Consider the following 13,952-nt stretch of genomic DNA (forward strand, 5'->3'; position numbering starts at 1 on the left):
CCTCCTCTGAATAAGAGTGTTAACCAGAATCAATATCCTGGAATATTAAAACAAGAATTAAGAACACATAATTAAGAACAAATCAAATATTTATCATACAATTTAGATAATAATAACAAGATCCGTCTTAGGTTTCATTCCCCTTAGGTATTTAGGGGTTGAGTTCATACTTATGAAAGAAAACATTTTAAAAGCATAATGATAACAAAACATAAGAAAACCCAAAAACTCCTGAAGGAACTTGAAGGGATATCTTCAGTCTTGATGATGAATCCGGCTTCTAAGATGGATCAATCGGCTTTCCTTGAGTAATTCCTTACTTCCTACTCTACGTTCCTCTTCTAAGTGCCTCATCAGGTGTTTAAATAGGCTTTAGAATGCCAAAGTGCCTCCTGAGATAGATCAATCAATAGTGGAGCATGCCCGTGTCCCCTCATTTCAGCCCATGCATTTCGTGGTTTTTGAAATTGGGCGCATTGGTGTACACGGCCATGTTGCACGACTGTGTCAATCTTCATTCTCTTCTTCCACGCCCGTGTATGCAGGCGCACGCCCGTTTTATTTTGACAGGCTCAACCACGGTCAGTGGGCACGGTCGTGTTGTACGCCTGTGTTAATTTGGCAGGGTTGCCCACAGCCATGTCGCACAGCCGTGGCAACTTATTGGATCCCGTGTTGGGGAAACGTTTTTGCTCTATTTTCACACGGCCGTATCGAATGGCCGTGTTGTCTCCCATGGTAGGTGCATGGTCTACGGTACGCCCATGTGCCTGGCCGTGTGGTTTTGGAAATCATGTGTTCAGTGACTCAGTTAGTGAATTAAATGTTAAAGACTAAAATTTAAAAAAGTTAACACCGTTAGTGCTCGGGTTGCCTCCCGAGAAGCGCTTGTTTATAGTCTAAGCTCGACTTACCTTTCTAGTGCATGGTCATGGTGGTATGAGGAGTTTACCCTCCTCATCCCTATTATCAATTATATCAACATAAGGTTTAAGATGAGTATTGTTTACCTTAAAAGTTTTGAATTTGGGGATGAATTACCTCGACTGTACCATATGGGAAAATACTGAGTACCGTAAGAGGGATTGGTCTGTTAGGTTCAGAAGTGGCAATGCGAGAATCTGCTGTATCTAGTAGTACCTTGTCTCCAACCTTAAGTTGATTTGGTATGACATTGAGCTCGTCATGGCATGGTTTTGGTTTATCGTGTGTCCTCATTTTATGTGTCCGCCATTCATCTAGTTCCTCAATTTGTAGCCTTCGTTCTTCATAGATAGGTCTTTTATTGTTGCTTGAACATGGCTCATGTAGGTTCTTCGAACTTATTTCCTACAAAGTAGGTTGCAACACATGGCCAGTTTTAGTAGAATAATTTATACAACCACCTTCAAGTTTAGATGTGTTACTCGTATTACGAGCTGGAAGGGTGATTGTTTCGTCTCCCACACGAAGTGTGAGTTTACCTATGCCAACATCAATTATTTTTTTAGCAGTTCCTAAAAAGGGCCTCCCTAAAATTAAATGAACGTTACTATCCTCCTCTATGTCTAGAACAACGAAATCAACTGGGAATACAAATTTTTCAATTTTAACGAGTACATCTTCAATAATCCCCCTAGGAAATCTGATTGTTTTATTGGCTAATTGAATACTCATCCTAGTTTGATACTAGCCCCTAAATCAGCTAAAGCATTATTAACATCTAGGCTACCAATTAAACAGGGAATCGTAAAACTCCCTGGATCTTTTAATTTGTTGGCCAGCTTGTTTTGCAGTATGGCTGAGCAAACCACATTTAGCTCCACATGCGATGCCTCATCCAACTTCCGCTTATTTGTTAAAAGCTCCTTTAGGAATTTGACTGCATTTGGCATCTGCAAAAAAGCTTCAATAAACTATAAGTTAATATGTAACTTCTTTAATAATTTAAGGAATTTACCAATTTGTTCGTCTGTGCGGTTTTTCCTTGTCACATTAGGGTATGGCACACGAGGTTTGTACTCTTTACTTACTGACTTCTGGTCATTGTGGTCCACCTCACCTTTACCTTTACTTACCACAGTTTCTTGCCTCGGTTCTGGTTCAAGTGCAACTAACCTTTCCTCACCTTGAATGGTAATTGCATTGAGTTGCTCCCTTGGGTTAGATTCAGTGTTACTCAGCAATCTACCTTGTGGCCATTCAGATATCAATTTAGCGAGCTGACCTATTTGAGTTTCACGCCCTTGGATAGATGCTTGTTGATTCTTAAGTGTTGTCTCGGTATTCTAAAAATGAGTTTCTGATACCGAGATGAATTTTGTTAGCATCTCCTCAAGGTTCGGCTTTTTCTCTTGTTGGTAGGGTCGTTGTTGGAAGCCTGGAGGTGGTGCTCTCTGATTCCCTTGGCCTCTCCATTAGAAATTTGGGTGGTTCCTCCATCCTGCATTGTAAGTATTACTATAAGGATTATTTTGAGATCAAGGATTATTACCCATTTAATTTAACTACTCGTTCTCCATGTTGTGGCCATAGGGTGGGTATTCTAAATTGCTTAATCCACCTCCATTTGCTTCGCACTGCATTACTGGGTAAACCTGTGAAGAACCAAGAAAGTCGTTAATTTTTCTGTTCAAAAGTTCTACCTGATTAGAGAGCATGGTGACCGAATCGATGTTAAAAATGCCAGCTGTTTTCGTTGGTTTTGTCTTCATGACTTGCTACTGATAATTATTCAATGACATCTCTTTTATAAATTCATAAGCATCCTTAGGTGTCATATTATTGATAGTTCCACCAGCGGCTGCTTCAATCATCTGTCGAGTCGAAGGATTCAAGCCATTGTGAAACGTTTGAACATGTAGCCAGAGTGGTAACCCATGGTGAGGGCACCTTTTCAATAGATCCTTGTATCTCTCCCATGCATCGTAGAGTGTTTCTAAATCCATCTGCACAAAAGAGGAGATATCATTACATAATTTGGATATTTTAGCAGGCAGAAAATATTTTAATAAAAAATTTTCGGTCATTTGTTCCCAAGTAGTGATTGACCCTCGTCGTAACGAGTTCAACCACTGTTTAGCTTTATTTCTCAACGAAAAGGGAAACAACCGAAGGCGAATGGCATCATCAGAAACGCCATTGATTTTAAAAGTGTCTCAGAACTCTAAGAAATTTTCCAAGTGAGCATTGAGATCCTCGTCCTGCAAACCATCAAGCTGAACAAACTGTTGGATCATCTGAATGGTGTTAGGTTTCAGTTCAAAATTATTTGTGGCAACAACAGGCGTAACTATACTTAATTCAGTTCCTATTAAAGAAGGTTTAGCATTATCATACATAGTACGTGGAGCAGGATTCTGATTAACAGCAATTGCAGGAGGTAGCGGATTTTTTTGGTTTTCAGCCATCTCTTCGGTTGTGGTTGAAGTATCGTCCTTTTGCTCTTCCTCTGTCTATCGTAAGCTTTGCCTTATTTCTCTTCAGTTTCTGCAAACTGAGTGATTGATCTCACTATCAAACAGTAATGGTCCCGACGGGTTTCTTCTAGTCATACACTATAAAAACCTGCCAGGAAAGAATAAAAGAAAAATTAGAAAATAAAATAAAATTTTAATTTGCAAATAAAGTAGAACGGCTAAAGCAATAAAAATCGGGTGTTCCTAAATCCTATCCCCAGCAACGGCGCCAAAAACTTGATATACGATATTCGTGATAGGTTTTAAAAATTTATAATTAATCGTTCATGAAACTAACTATTATCACGATGAAGGCTAGTGTACCTATCGAACAGTAGTATAGCTTTAGCAAGACTGGATTGTCGAACCCAAAGGAACCAAAAGTACTAGTAATTACTTCCTTTTTATTATCTAGCCTAAACATTAAGGGATTTGTTTATCTAAACTAATTAACTAAACTAAGAGTGCAGAGAAAGAAATTGGGGAAAAGCTTTGGGGAAAATTCGATTGATGAAGACAATACCCAAGGAAAAATCCACCTAGACTTCACTTGTTATTTGACTCTGAATCAGACGATTTATTCATTTTACTTGATCTGTAGAATTCCCTAAGTTATATTATTATCTCTCTCGAGACTGATAACGTCTAACCCTAGGTTGATTAATAGATATTTCTTTCTAATTAAAGCCCTAGTGTTGCATTAACTCGATCTATGGATCCCCTTATTAGGTTTCACCCTAATTCGACAAAATCTTATCACCCTATATCTAGGCGTGCAATCAACTCCGCTTAATTACAAAAAATTTACTCTTAGACAGCGTCTTTTCCTCCTCTGAATAAGAGCATTAACTGGAATCAATATCCTGGACTACTAAAACAAGAATTAAGAACACATAATTAAGAACAAGTCAAATATTTATCATACAATTCAGATAATAATAACAAGATCTATCTTAGGTTTCATTCCCCTTAGGTATTTAGGGGGTTTAGTTCAAAATTACAAAAGAAAACATCTCAGAAGAATAATGAATACAAAACATAAAGAAAACCCAAAACCCCTGAATGGAAATTGAAGGGAGATCTTCAATCGTGACGATGAATCCGACTTCTAAGATGGACCAATCGGCTTCCCTTGAGTAATTCCTTGCTTCCTACTCCACGTCCTCCCTTCTAAGTGTCTCCTCCAGTGTCTAAATAGGCTTTAGAATGCCTAAGAGCCCTCCAAAGTGGCCTTTTTCGAATAGGGTTATACTTAGGCTTGGTAGGGACACGCCTTTGTGACACGCCCGTGTACGATTACTCCAGCCCGTGGTCAAGGCTGTTGAATAGGCATGGATGTGTATTCTACCCGTGTAAGTTGTGCTTCGATCCTGCCAAATGGACACGACCGTGTGACACGCCTGTGTGAGGAAGTCCAGGCCGTGTTGATTTCCCAGGTAGGTCCATTTTCGCCGTTTTCGGCCCGTTTCTCGCTCTTCTTACTCTCCTATGCTCACCAAGTATAAAACATGAAATTAAAGGCTTAAGAGCATCTAATTCACCAAATCTAAGGAGAAACCATCCATAAATGTGCTAAGCATGGGATAAAAATATGTATAAATTACGATTTATCAAATACCCCCACACTTAAGCATTTCTTGTCCTCAAGCAAAATCCTCAACTCACAATCAAAATAAATTCTTCTCAATTTATAATCCCTATCAATAATATCTCAACATAATCCATAAGTAATCATACATTGAAAATTCAACTAAAAATACATCAAAGTTTCAAACATTCCAACTTGATCAAACTATCACAGAGTTTAACATCCTCACTAAAGATTCACTCAAATCACTCCAGGTGTTTAAGGACATCAAATAAAGCACTCATTAGTCAAAATGAAAAGTTATTACCATAGGCTTGCATGAAAATCAAATCTCCACCTCTATATATTGAGATCATACATCAATCAAAAAGTTCTTTAGAAGGTTGTAACGTGGCTCTGGTTAGGGGGTGTGGTCACAATCTGAAAGAAAAGGTTAGAATCAAGATTGAATTGAAGAAATCACCTAACTAGAAAAATAACAAATTATCAGTTAAATACAAGTGTGCTTCTTCTCAGAATATGGAATTAACACTCAAGCTCAAAAATGACGAATTACTACTAATATGTATGTAAGTATTTTTTTTAAGAACAAATCAAATAATATAGAACTTAATTGTTGCAACGAAGAATAAAACATATCAAATCAATTAGTTCAAATTAAATCTCGACAAAAAATAGGGATCAAATTAGGGGATTTCAACAATAATGGGTTATGGGTTAATATTGAGGGTAAATCAATTGATGGTTTGTTAGGCTCAAAGGGGTTCACTAGGGTTAATTATGAAGGTAGGCTTTTGTGGAGTGAGTGGGTTAAACCTAATTGTCTTTATCATCTTGACATATCAAAACAAATGGTGTGGTCTTGACATGCATAATCAAGCAAGTTCTAGAATAACAAATCAATACTGACGCATTCATAATAAAAGTGAGCATGAAAGAAATAAAATATGCTCTAAAGGCTCAAGATCTCACAAACGTTATAGCTTTTTGATGTTTAAACTTGTGAATTTCAACTCGAGATAATACCTAAACTTAGGGAAGCAACCTAAAAGTTTTTTTTAATTCTTCAAAAATCAATTTATCATGCTTGATTCCCTAATGTCTTAATGTTTAAACAACCAATGCATAAATGCCTATGTTTTAATTCAAGACATATTAATAAAAATCATAAAGTAATTAAAATTCATTCTAATAGTGATATGAGTGATTCAGGTGAGAATAAGACAAAATTCAGGGATTTCTAATGATCATATAAAAGACCCCCCACACTTAAGATGTACATTGCCCTCAATGTACAAAGATGGATACATTGAAAAATATAGATATATAATCATAAGATAGGAAGAGAGGTGAAACTTCCTAAATGATGAATGAACTCCTTGAATTGAAGTTATGGAGAATAATCGGCCAAGGAAATGATGAGAGTCGAGCAGGATACTCCTGTGGTAGTAGAGGTTCATTAGTCCATAAGTCCTGCGCCAAAAGAAATTATATCTGGTAGTAGCTATGGTCATGGTCGAGCAGGACATGGCAGTCGTGGAGAACCTTTGCCATTGGAGTTTTTAATTCCTATTTGATGATGAGCTTTGGAGCTCCTTATAACTGTGATAGAATCAGAAACTTTTTAGGAAATATAAAGAAGCATAATTACACGTAAAGAAATAGCCGAATAAAAATTATAAAATCTCAAGATAAAATATTATTAAAAAGGAAATAAAAAGTAATTTCAAAATATAAAGATAAAAATAAAATAAAAAAGAGGTGTTTATAAAGAAATTGGGGCACATGGCCGTGGGGCATGCTCGTGTGCCCTCATTTCAGCCCGTACATTTCGTGGTTTTCGAAATTGAGCACATTAGTGTACACGGCCATGTTGCACGGCCGTGCCAATCTTCGTTCGCTTCTCCCAGGCCCATGTATGCAAGCGCACACCCTTGTTATTTTGACAGGCTCGACCACGATCGGTGGGAACAATCGTGTCGCACGCCCGTGTTAATCTAGCAGGGTTGCCCACAGCCATGTCGCACAGCTGTGGCAACTTATCGGATCCTGTGTTGGGGAAACATTTTTGCTCTATTTTCACACAGCCGTATTGCACGACCGTGTTGTATCTCGTGGTATGTGCACAGCCTATGGCACGCCCGTGTGCCTGGCCGTGTGGTTTTGGAAATCCTATGTTCAGTGACTCAGTCAGTGAACTAAATGTTAAAGACTAAAATTTAAAGAATTTAACATCGTTAGTGCTCGGGTTGCCTCCCAAGAGGCGCTTGTTTATATTCTAAGCTCGACTTACCTTTCTGGTGCATGGTCATGGTGGTGCGAGGAGTTTACACTCCTCATCCCTGCTATCAATTATATCAACATAAGGTTTAAGACGAGTATTGTTTACCTTAAAAGTGCTGAATTTGGGATGAATTACCTCGACTGTACGATATGGGAAAATACTAAGTACCGTAAAAGGGATTGCTCTGTTAGGTTCACAAGTGGAAATGCGTGGGTCTTCTGCATCTAGTAGTACCTTGTCTCCAACCTTAAGTTGATTTGGTGTGACATTGAGCTCGTCATGCCGTGGTTTTAGTTTATCATGTGTCCTTGGTTTATGTGTTCGCCATTCATCTAGTTCCTCGATTTGTAGTCTTTGTTCTTCATACATAGGTCTTTTGTTCTTGCTTGAACATGGCTCATGTAGGTTCTTCGACCTTATTTCCTGCAAAGTAGGTTGCACCACATGGTCAATTTTAGTAGAATGATTTATACAACCACCTTCAAGTTTAGATGTGTAACTCACATTACGAGCTTGAACAGTGATTGTTTCGTCTCCCACACGAAGTGTGAGTTCACCTGTGCCAACATCAATTATTGTTTCAGCGGTTGCTAAAAAGGGCCTCCCTAAAATTAAAGGAATGTTACTATCCTTCTCTATGTCTAGAACAATGAAATCAACTGGGAATATAAATTTGTCAATTTTAACGAGTACATCTTCAATAATCCCCCTATGAAATCTAATTGTTTTTTCGGCTAATTGAATACTCATCCTAGTTTGTTTGGGTTTCCCAAGACCTAGTTGCTTAAACATTTTGTAAGGCATAACATTGATACTAGCCCCTAAATCAGCCAAAGCATTATTAACATCTAGACTACCAATTAAACAGGGAATCGTAAAACTCCCTGGATCTTTTAATTTTTTGGCCAGCTTATTTTGCAGTATGGTTGAGCAAACCATATTTAGCTCCATCTGCGATGCCTCATCCAACTTTCACTTATTTATTAAAAGCTCCTTTAGGAATTTGACTGCATTTGGCATCTGCGAAAGAGCTTCAATAAACGATAAGTTAATATGTAACTTCTTTAATAATTTAAGGAATTTACCAAATTGTTCGTCTGTGTGGTATTTCCTTGTTGCATTGGAGTATGGCACATGAGGTTTGTACTCTTTACTTACTAGTTTCTGGTCATTGTGGTCCACCTCACCTTTACCTTTACTTACCACAGTTTCTTGCCTCGATTCTGGTTCAGGTGCAACTAACCCTTCCTCATCTTGAATGATAATTGCATTGAGTTGCTCCCTTGGGTTAGATTCAGTGTTACTCGGCAAGCTACCTTGTGGCCATTCAGATATCAATTTAGCGAGCTGACCTATTTGAGTTTCACGCCCTTGGATAGATGCTTGTTGATTCTTAAGTGTTGTCTCGGTATTCTAAAAATGAGTTTCTGATACCGAGATGAATTTTGTTAGCATCTCCTCAAGGTTCGGCTTTTTCTCTTGTTGGTAGGGTCGTTGTTGGAAGCCTGGAGGTGGTGCTCTCTGATTCCCTTGGCCTCTCCATTAGAAATTTGGGTGGTTCCTCCATCCTGCATTGTAAGTATTACTATAAGGATTATTTTGAGATCAAGGATTATTACCCATTTAATTTAACTACTCGTTCTCCATGTTGTGGCCATAGGGTGGGTATTCTAAATTGCTTAATCCACCTCCATTTGCTTCGCACTGCATTACTGGGTAAACCTGTGAAGAACCAAGAAAGTCGTTAATTTTTCTGTTCAAAAGTTCTACCTGATTAGAGAGCATGGTGACCGAATCGATGTTAAAAATGCCAGCTGTTTTCGTTGGTTTTGTCTTCATGACTTGCTACTGATAATTATTCAATGACATCTCTTTTATAAATTCATAAGCATCCTTAGGTGTCATATTATTGATAGTTCCACCAGCGGCTGCTTCAATCATCTGTCGAGTCGAAGGATTCAAGCCATTGTGAAACGTTTGAACATGTAGCCAGAGTGGTAACCCATGGTGAGGGCACCTTTTCAATAGATCCTTGTATCTCTCCCATGCATCGTAGAGTGTTTCTAAATCCATCTGCACAAAAGAGGAGATATCATTACATAATTTGGATATTTTAGCAGGCAGAAAATATTTTAATAAAAAATTTTCGGTCATTTGTTCCCAAGTAGTGATTGACCCTCGTCGTAACGAGTTCAACCACTGTTTAGCTTTATTTCTCAACGAAAAGGGAAACAACCGAAGGCGAATGGCATCATCAGAAACGCCATTGATTTTAAAAGTGTCTCAGAACTCTAAGAAATTTTCCAAGTGAGCATTGAGATCCTCGTCCTGCAAACCATCAAGCTGAACAAACTGTTGGATCATCTGAATGGTGTTAGGTTTCAGTTCAAAATTATTTGTGGCAACAACAGGCGTAACTATACTTAATTCAGTTCCTATTAAAGAAGGTTTAGCATTATCATACATAGTACGTGGAGCAGGATTCTGATTAACAGCAATTGCAGGAGGTAGCGGATTTTTTTGGTTTTCAGCCATCTCTTCGGTTGTGGTTGAAGTATCGTCCTTTTGCTCTTCCTCTGTCTATCGTAAGCTTTGCCTTATTTCTCTTCAGTTTCTGCAAACTGAGTGATTGATCTCACTATCAAACAGTAATGGTCCCGACGGGTTTCTTCTAGTCATACACTATAAAAACCTGCCAGGAAAGAATAAAAGAAAAATTAGAAAATAAAATAAAATTTTAATTTGCAAATAAAGTAGAACGGCTAAAGCAATAAAAATCGGGTGTTCCTAAATCCTATCCCCAGCAACGGCGCCAAAAACTTGATATACGATATTCGTGATAGGTTTTAAAAATTTATAATTAATCGTTCATGAAACTAACTATTATCACGATGAAGGCTAGTGTACCTATCGAACAGTAGTATAGCTTTAGCAAGACTGGATTGTCGAACCCAAAGGAACCAAAAGTACTAGTAATTACTTCCTTTTTATTATCTAGCCTAAACATTAAGGGATTTGTTTATCTAAACTAATTAACTAAACTAAGAGTGCAGAGAAAGAAATTGGGGAAAAGCTTTGGGGAAAATTCGATTGATGAAGACAATACCCAAGGAAAAATCCACCTAGACTTCACTTGTTATTTGACTCTGAATCAGACGATTTATTCATTTTACTTGATCTGTAGAATTCCCTAAGTTATATTATTATCTCTCTCGAGACTGATAACGTCTAACCCTAGGTTGATTAATAGATATTTCTTTCTAATTAAAGCCCTAGTGTTGCATTAACTCGATCTATGGATCCCCTTATTAGGTTTCACCCTAATTCGACAAAATCTTATCACCCTATATCTAGGCGTGCAATCAACTCCGCTTAATTACGAAAAATTTACTCTTAGACAGCGTCTTTTCCTCCTCTGAATAAGAGCATTAACTGGAATCAATATCCTGGACTACTAAAACAAGAATTAAGAACACATACTTAAGAACAAGTCAAATATTTATCATACAATTCAGATAATAATAACAAGATCTATCTTAGGTTTCATTCCCCTTAGGTATTTAGGGGGTTTAGTTCAAAATTACAAAAGAAAACATCTCAGAAGAATAATGAATACAAAACATAAAGAAATCCCAAAACCCCTGAATGGAAATTGAAGGGAGATCTTCAATCGTGACGATGAATCCGACTTCTAAGATGGACCAATCGGCTTCCCTTGAGTAATTCCTTGCTTCCTACTCCACGTCCTCCCTTCTAAGTGTCTCCTCCAGTGTCTAAATAGGCTTTAGAATGCCTAAGAGCCCTCCAAAGTGGCCTTTTTCGAATAGGGTTATACTTAGGCTTGGTAGGGACACGCCTTTGTGACACGCCCGTGTACGATTACTCCAGCCCGTGGTCAAGGCTGTTGAATAGGCATTGATGTGTATTCTACCCGTGTAAGTTGTGCTTCGATCCTGCCAAATGGACACGACCGTGTGACACGCCTGTGTGAGGAAGTCCAGGCCGTGTTGATTTCCCAGGTAGGTCCATTTTCGCCGTTTTCGGCCCGTTTCTCGCTCTTCTTACTCTCCTATGCTCACCAAGTATAAAACATGAAATTAAAGGCTTAAGAGCATCGAATTCACCAAATCTAAGGAGAAACCATCCATAAATGTGCTAAGCATGGGATAAAATATGTATAAATTACGATTTATCAAATACCCCCACACTTAAGCATTTCTTGTCCTCAAGCAAAATCCTCAACTCACAATCAAAATAAATTCTTCTCAATTTATAATCCCTATCAATAATATCTCAACATAATCCATAAGTAATCATACATTGAAAATTCAACTAAAAATACATCAAAGTTTCAAACATTCCAACTTGATCAAACTATCACAGAGTTTAACATCCTCACTAAAGATTCACTCAAATCACTCGAGGTGTTTAAGGACATCAAATAAAGCACTCATTAGTCAAAATGAAAAGTTATTACCATAGGCTTGCATGAAAATCAAATCTCCACCTCTATATATTGAGATCATACATCAATCAAAAAGTTCTTTAGAAGGTTGTAACGTGGCTCTGGTTAGGGGGTGTGGTCACAATCTGAAAGAAAAGGTTAGAATCAAGATTGAATTGAAGAAATCACCTAACTAGAAAAATAACAAATTATCAGTTAAATACAAGTGTGCTTCTTCTCAGAATATGGAATTAACACTCAAGCTCAAAAATGACGAATTACTACTAATATGTATGTAAGTATTTTTTTTAAGAACAAATCAAATAATATAGAACTTAATTGTTGCAACGAAGAATAAAACATATCAAATCAATTAGTTCAAATTAAATCTCGACAAAAAATAGGGATCAAATTAGGGGATTTCAACAATAATGGGTTATGGGTTAATATTGAGGGTAAATCAATTGATGGTTTGTTAGGCTCAAAGGGGTTCACTAGGGTTAATTATGAAGGTAGGCTTTTGTGGAGTGAGTGGGTTAAACCTAATTGTCTTTATCATCTTGACATATCAAAACAAATGGTGTGGTCTTGACATGCATAATCAAGCAAGTTCTAGAATAACAAATCAATACTGACGCATTCATAATAAAAGTGAGCATGAAAGAAATAAAATATGCTCTAAAGGCTCAAGATCTCACAAACGTTATAGCTTTTTGATGTTTAAACTTGTGAATTTCAACTCGAGATAATACCTAAACTTAGGGAAGCAACCTAAAAGTTTTTTTTAATTCTTCAAAAATCAATTTATCATGCTTGATTCCCTAATGTCTTAATGTTTAAACAACCAATGCATAAATGCCTATGTTTTAATTCAAGACATATTAATAAAAATCATAAAGTAATTAAAATTCATTCTAATAGTGATATGAGTGATTCAGGTGAGAATAAGACAAAATTCAGGGATTTCTAATGATCATATAAAAGACCCCCCACACTTAAGATGTACATTGCCCTCAATGTACAAAGATGGATACATTGAAAAATATAGATATATAATCATAAGATAGGAAGAGAGGTGAAACTTCCTAAATGATGAATGAACTCCTTGAATTGAAGTTATGGAGAATAATCGGCCAAGGAAATGATGAGAGTCGAGCAGGATACTCCTGTGGTAGTAGAGGTTCATTAGTCCATAAGTCCTGCGCCAAAAGAAATTATATCTGGTAGTAGCTATGGTCATGGTCGAGCAGGACATGGCAGTCGTGGAGAACCTTTGCCATTGGAGTTTTTAATTCCTATTTGATGATGAGCTTTGGAGCTCCTTATAACTGTGATAGAATCAGAAACTTTTTAGGAAATATAAAGAAGCATAATTACACGTAAAGAAATAGCCGAATAAAAATTATAAAATCTCAAGATAAAATATTATTAAAAAGGAAATAAAAAGTAATTTCAAAATATAAAGATAAAAATAAAATAAAAAAGAGGTGTTTATAAAGAAATTGGGGCACATGGCCGTAGGGCATGCTCGTGTGCCCTCATTTCAGCCCGTACATTTCGTGGTTTTCGAAATTGAGCACATTAGTGTACACGGCCATGTTGCACGGCCGTGCCAATCTTCGTTCGCTTCTCCTAGGCCCATGTATGCAAGCGCACACCCTTGTTATTTTGACAGGCTCGACCACGATCGGTGGGAACAATCGTGTCGCACGCCCGTGTTAATCTAGCAGGGTTGCCCACAGCCATGTCGCACAGCCGTGGCAACTTATCGGATCCTGTGTTGGGGAAACATTTTTGCTCTATTTTCACACAGCCGTATTGCACGACCGTGTTGTATCTCGTGGTATGTGCACAGCCTATGGCACGCCCGTGTGCCTGGCCGTGTGGTTTTGGAAATCCTATGTTCAGTGACTCAGTCAGTGAACTAAATGTTAAAGACTAAAATTTAAAGAATTTAACATCGTTAGTGCTCGGGTTGCCTCCCAAGAGGCGCTTGTTTATATTCTAAGCTCGACTTACCTTTCTGGTGCATGGTCATGGTGGTGCGAGGAGTTTACACTCCTCATCCCTGCTATCAATTATATCAACATAAGGTTTAAGACGAGTATTGTTTACCTTAAAAGTGCTGAATTTGGGATGAATTACCTCGACTGTACGATATGGGAAAATACTAAGTACCGTAAAAGGGATTGCTCTGTT

General features: G+C 37.6%; 2 non-coding genes across 2 annotated transcripts; both read left to right on the forward strand.

Moving 5' to 3' along the window:
• Window positions 1-2,853: 2,853 nt before the first annotated feature.
• Window positions 2,854-2,960, forward strand: LOC121228501 (small nucleolar RNA R71). Its single transcript, XR_005926077.1, has one exon. It is a non-coding gene; the product is annotated as a small nucleolar RNA R71 (small nucleolar RNA).
• Window positions 2,961-9,308: 6,348 nt separating this feature from the next.
• Window positions 9,309-9,415, forward strand: LOC121228502 (small nucleolar RNA R71). The gene has a single exon (XR_005926078.1). It is a non-coding gene; the product is annotated as a small nucleolar RNA R71 (small nucleolar RNA).
• The last annotated feature ends 4,537 nt before the right edge of the window (window positions 9,416-13,952 follow it).

Source organism: Gossypium hirsutum, chromosome A04 (assembly GCF_007990345.1).
Source record: "Gossypium hirsutum isolate 1008001.06 chromosome A04, Gossypium_hirsutum_v2.1, whole genome shotgun sequence".
NCBI lineage: Eukaryota > Viridiplantae > Streptophyta > Magnoliopsida > Malvales > Malvaceae > Gossypium > Gossypium hirsutum.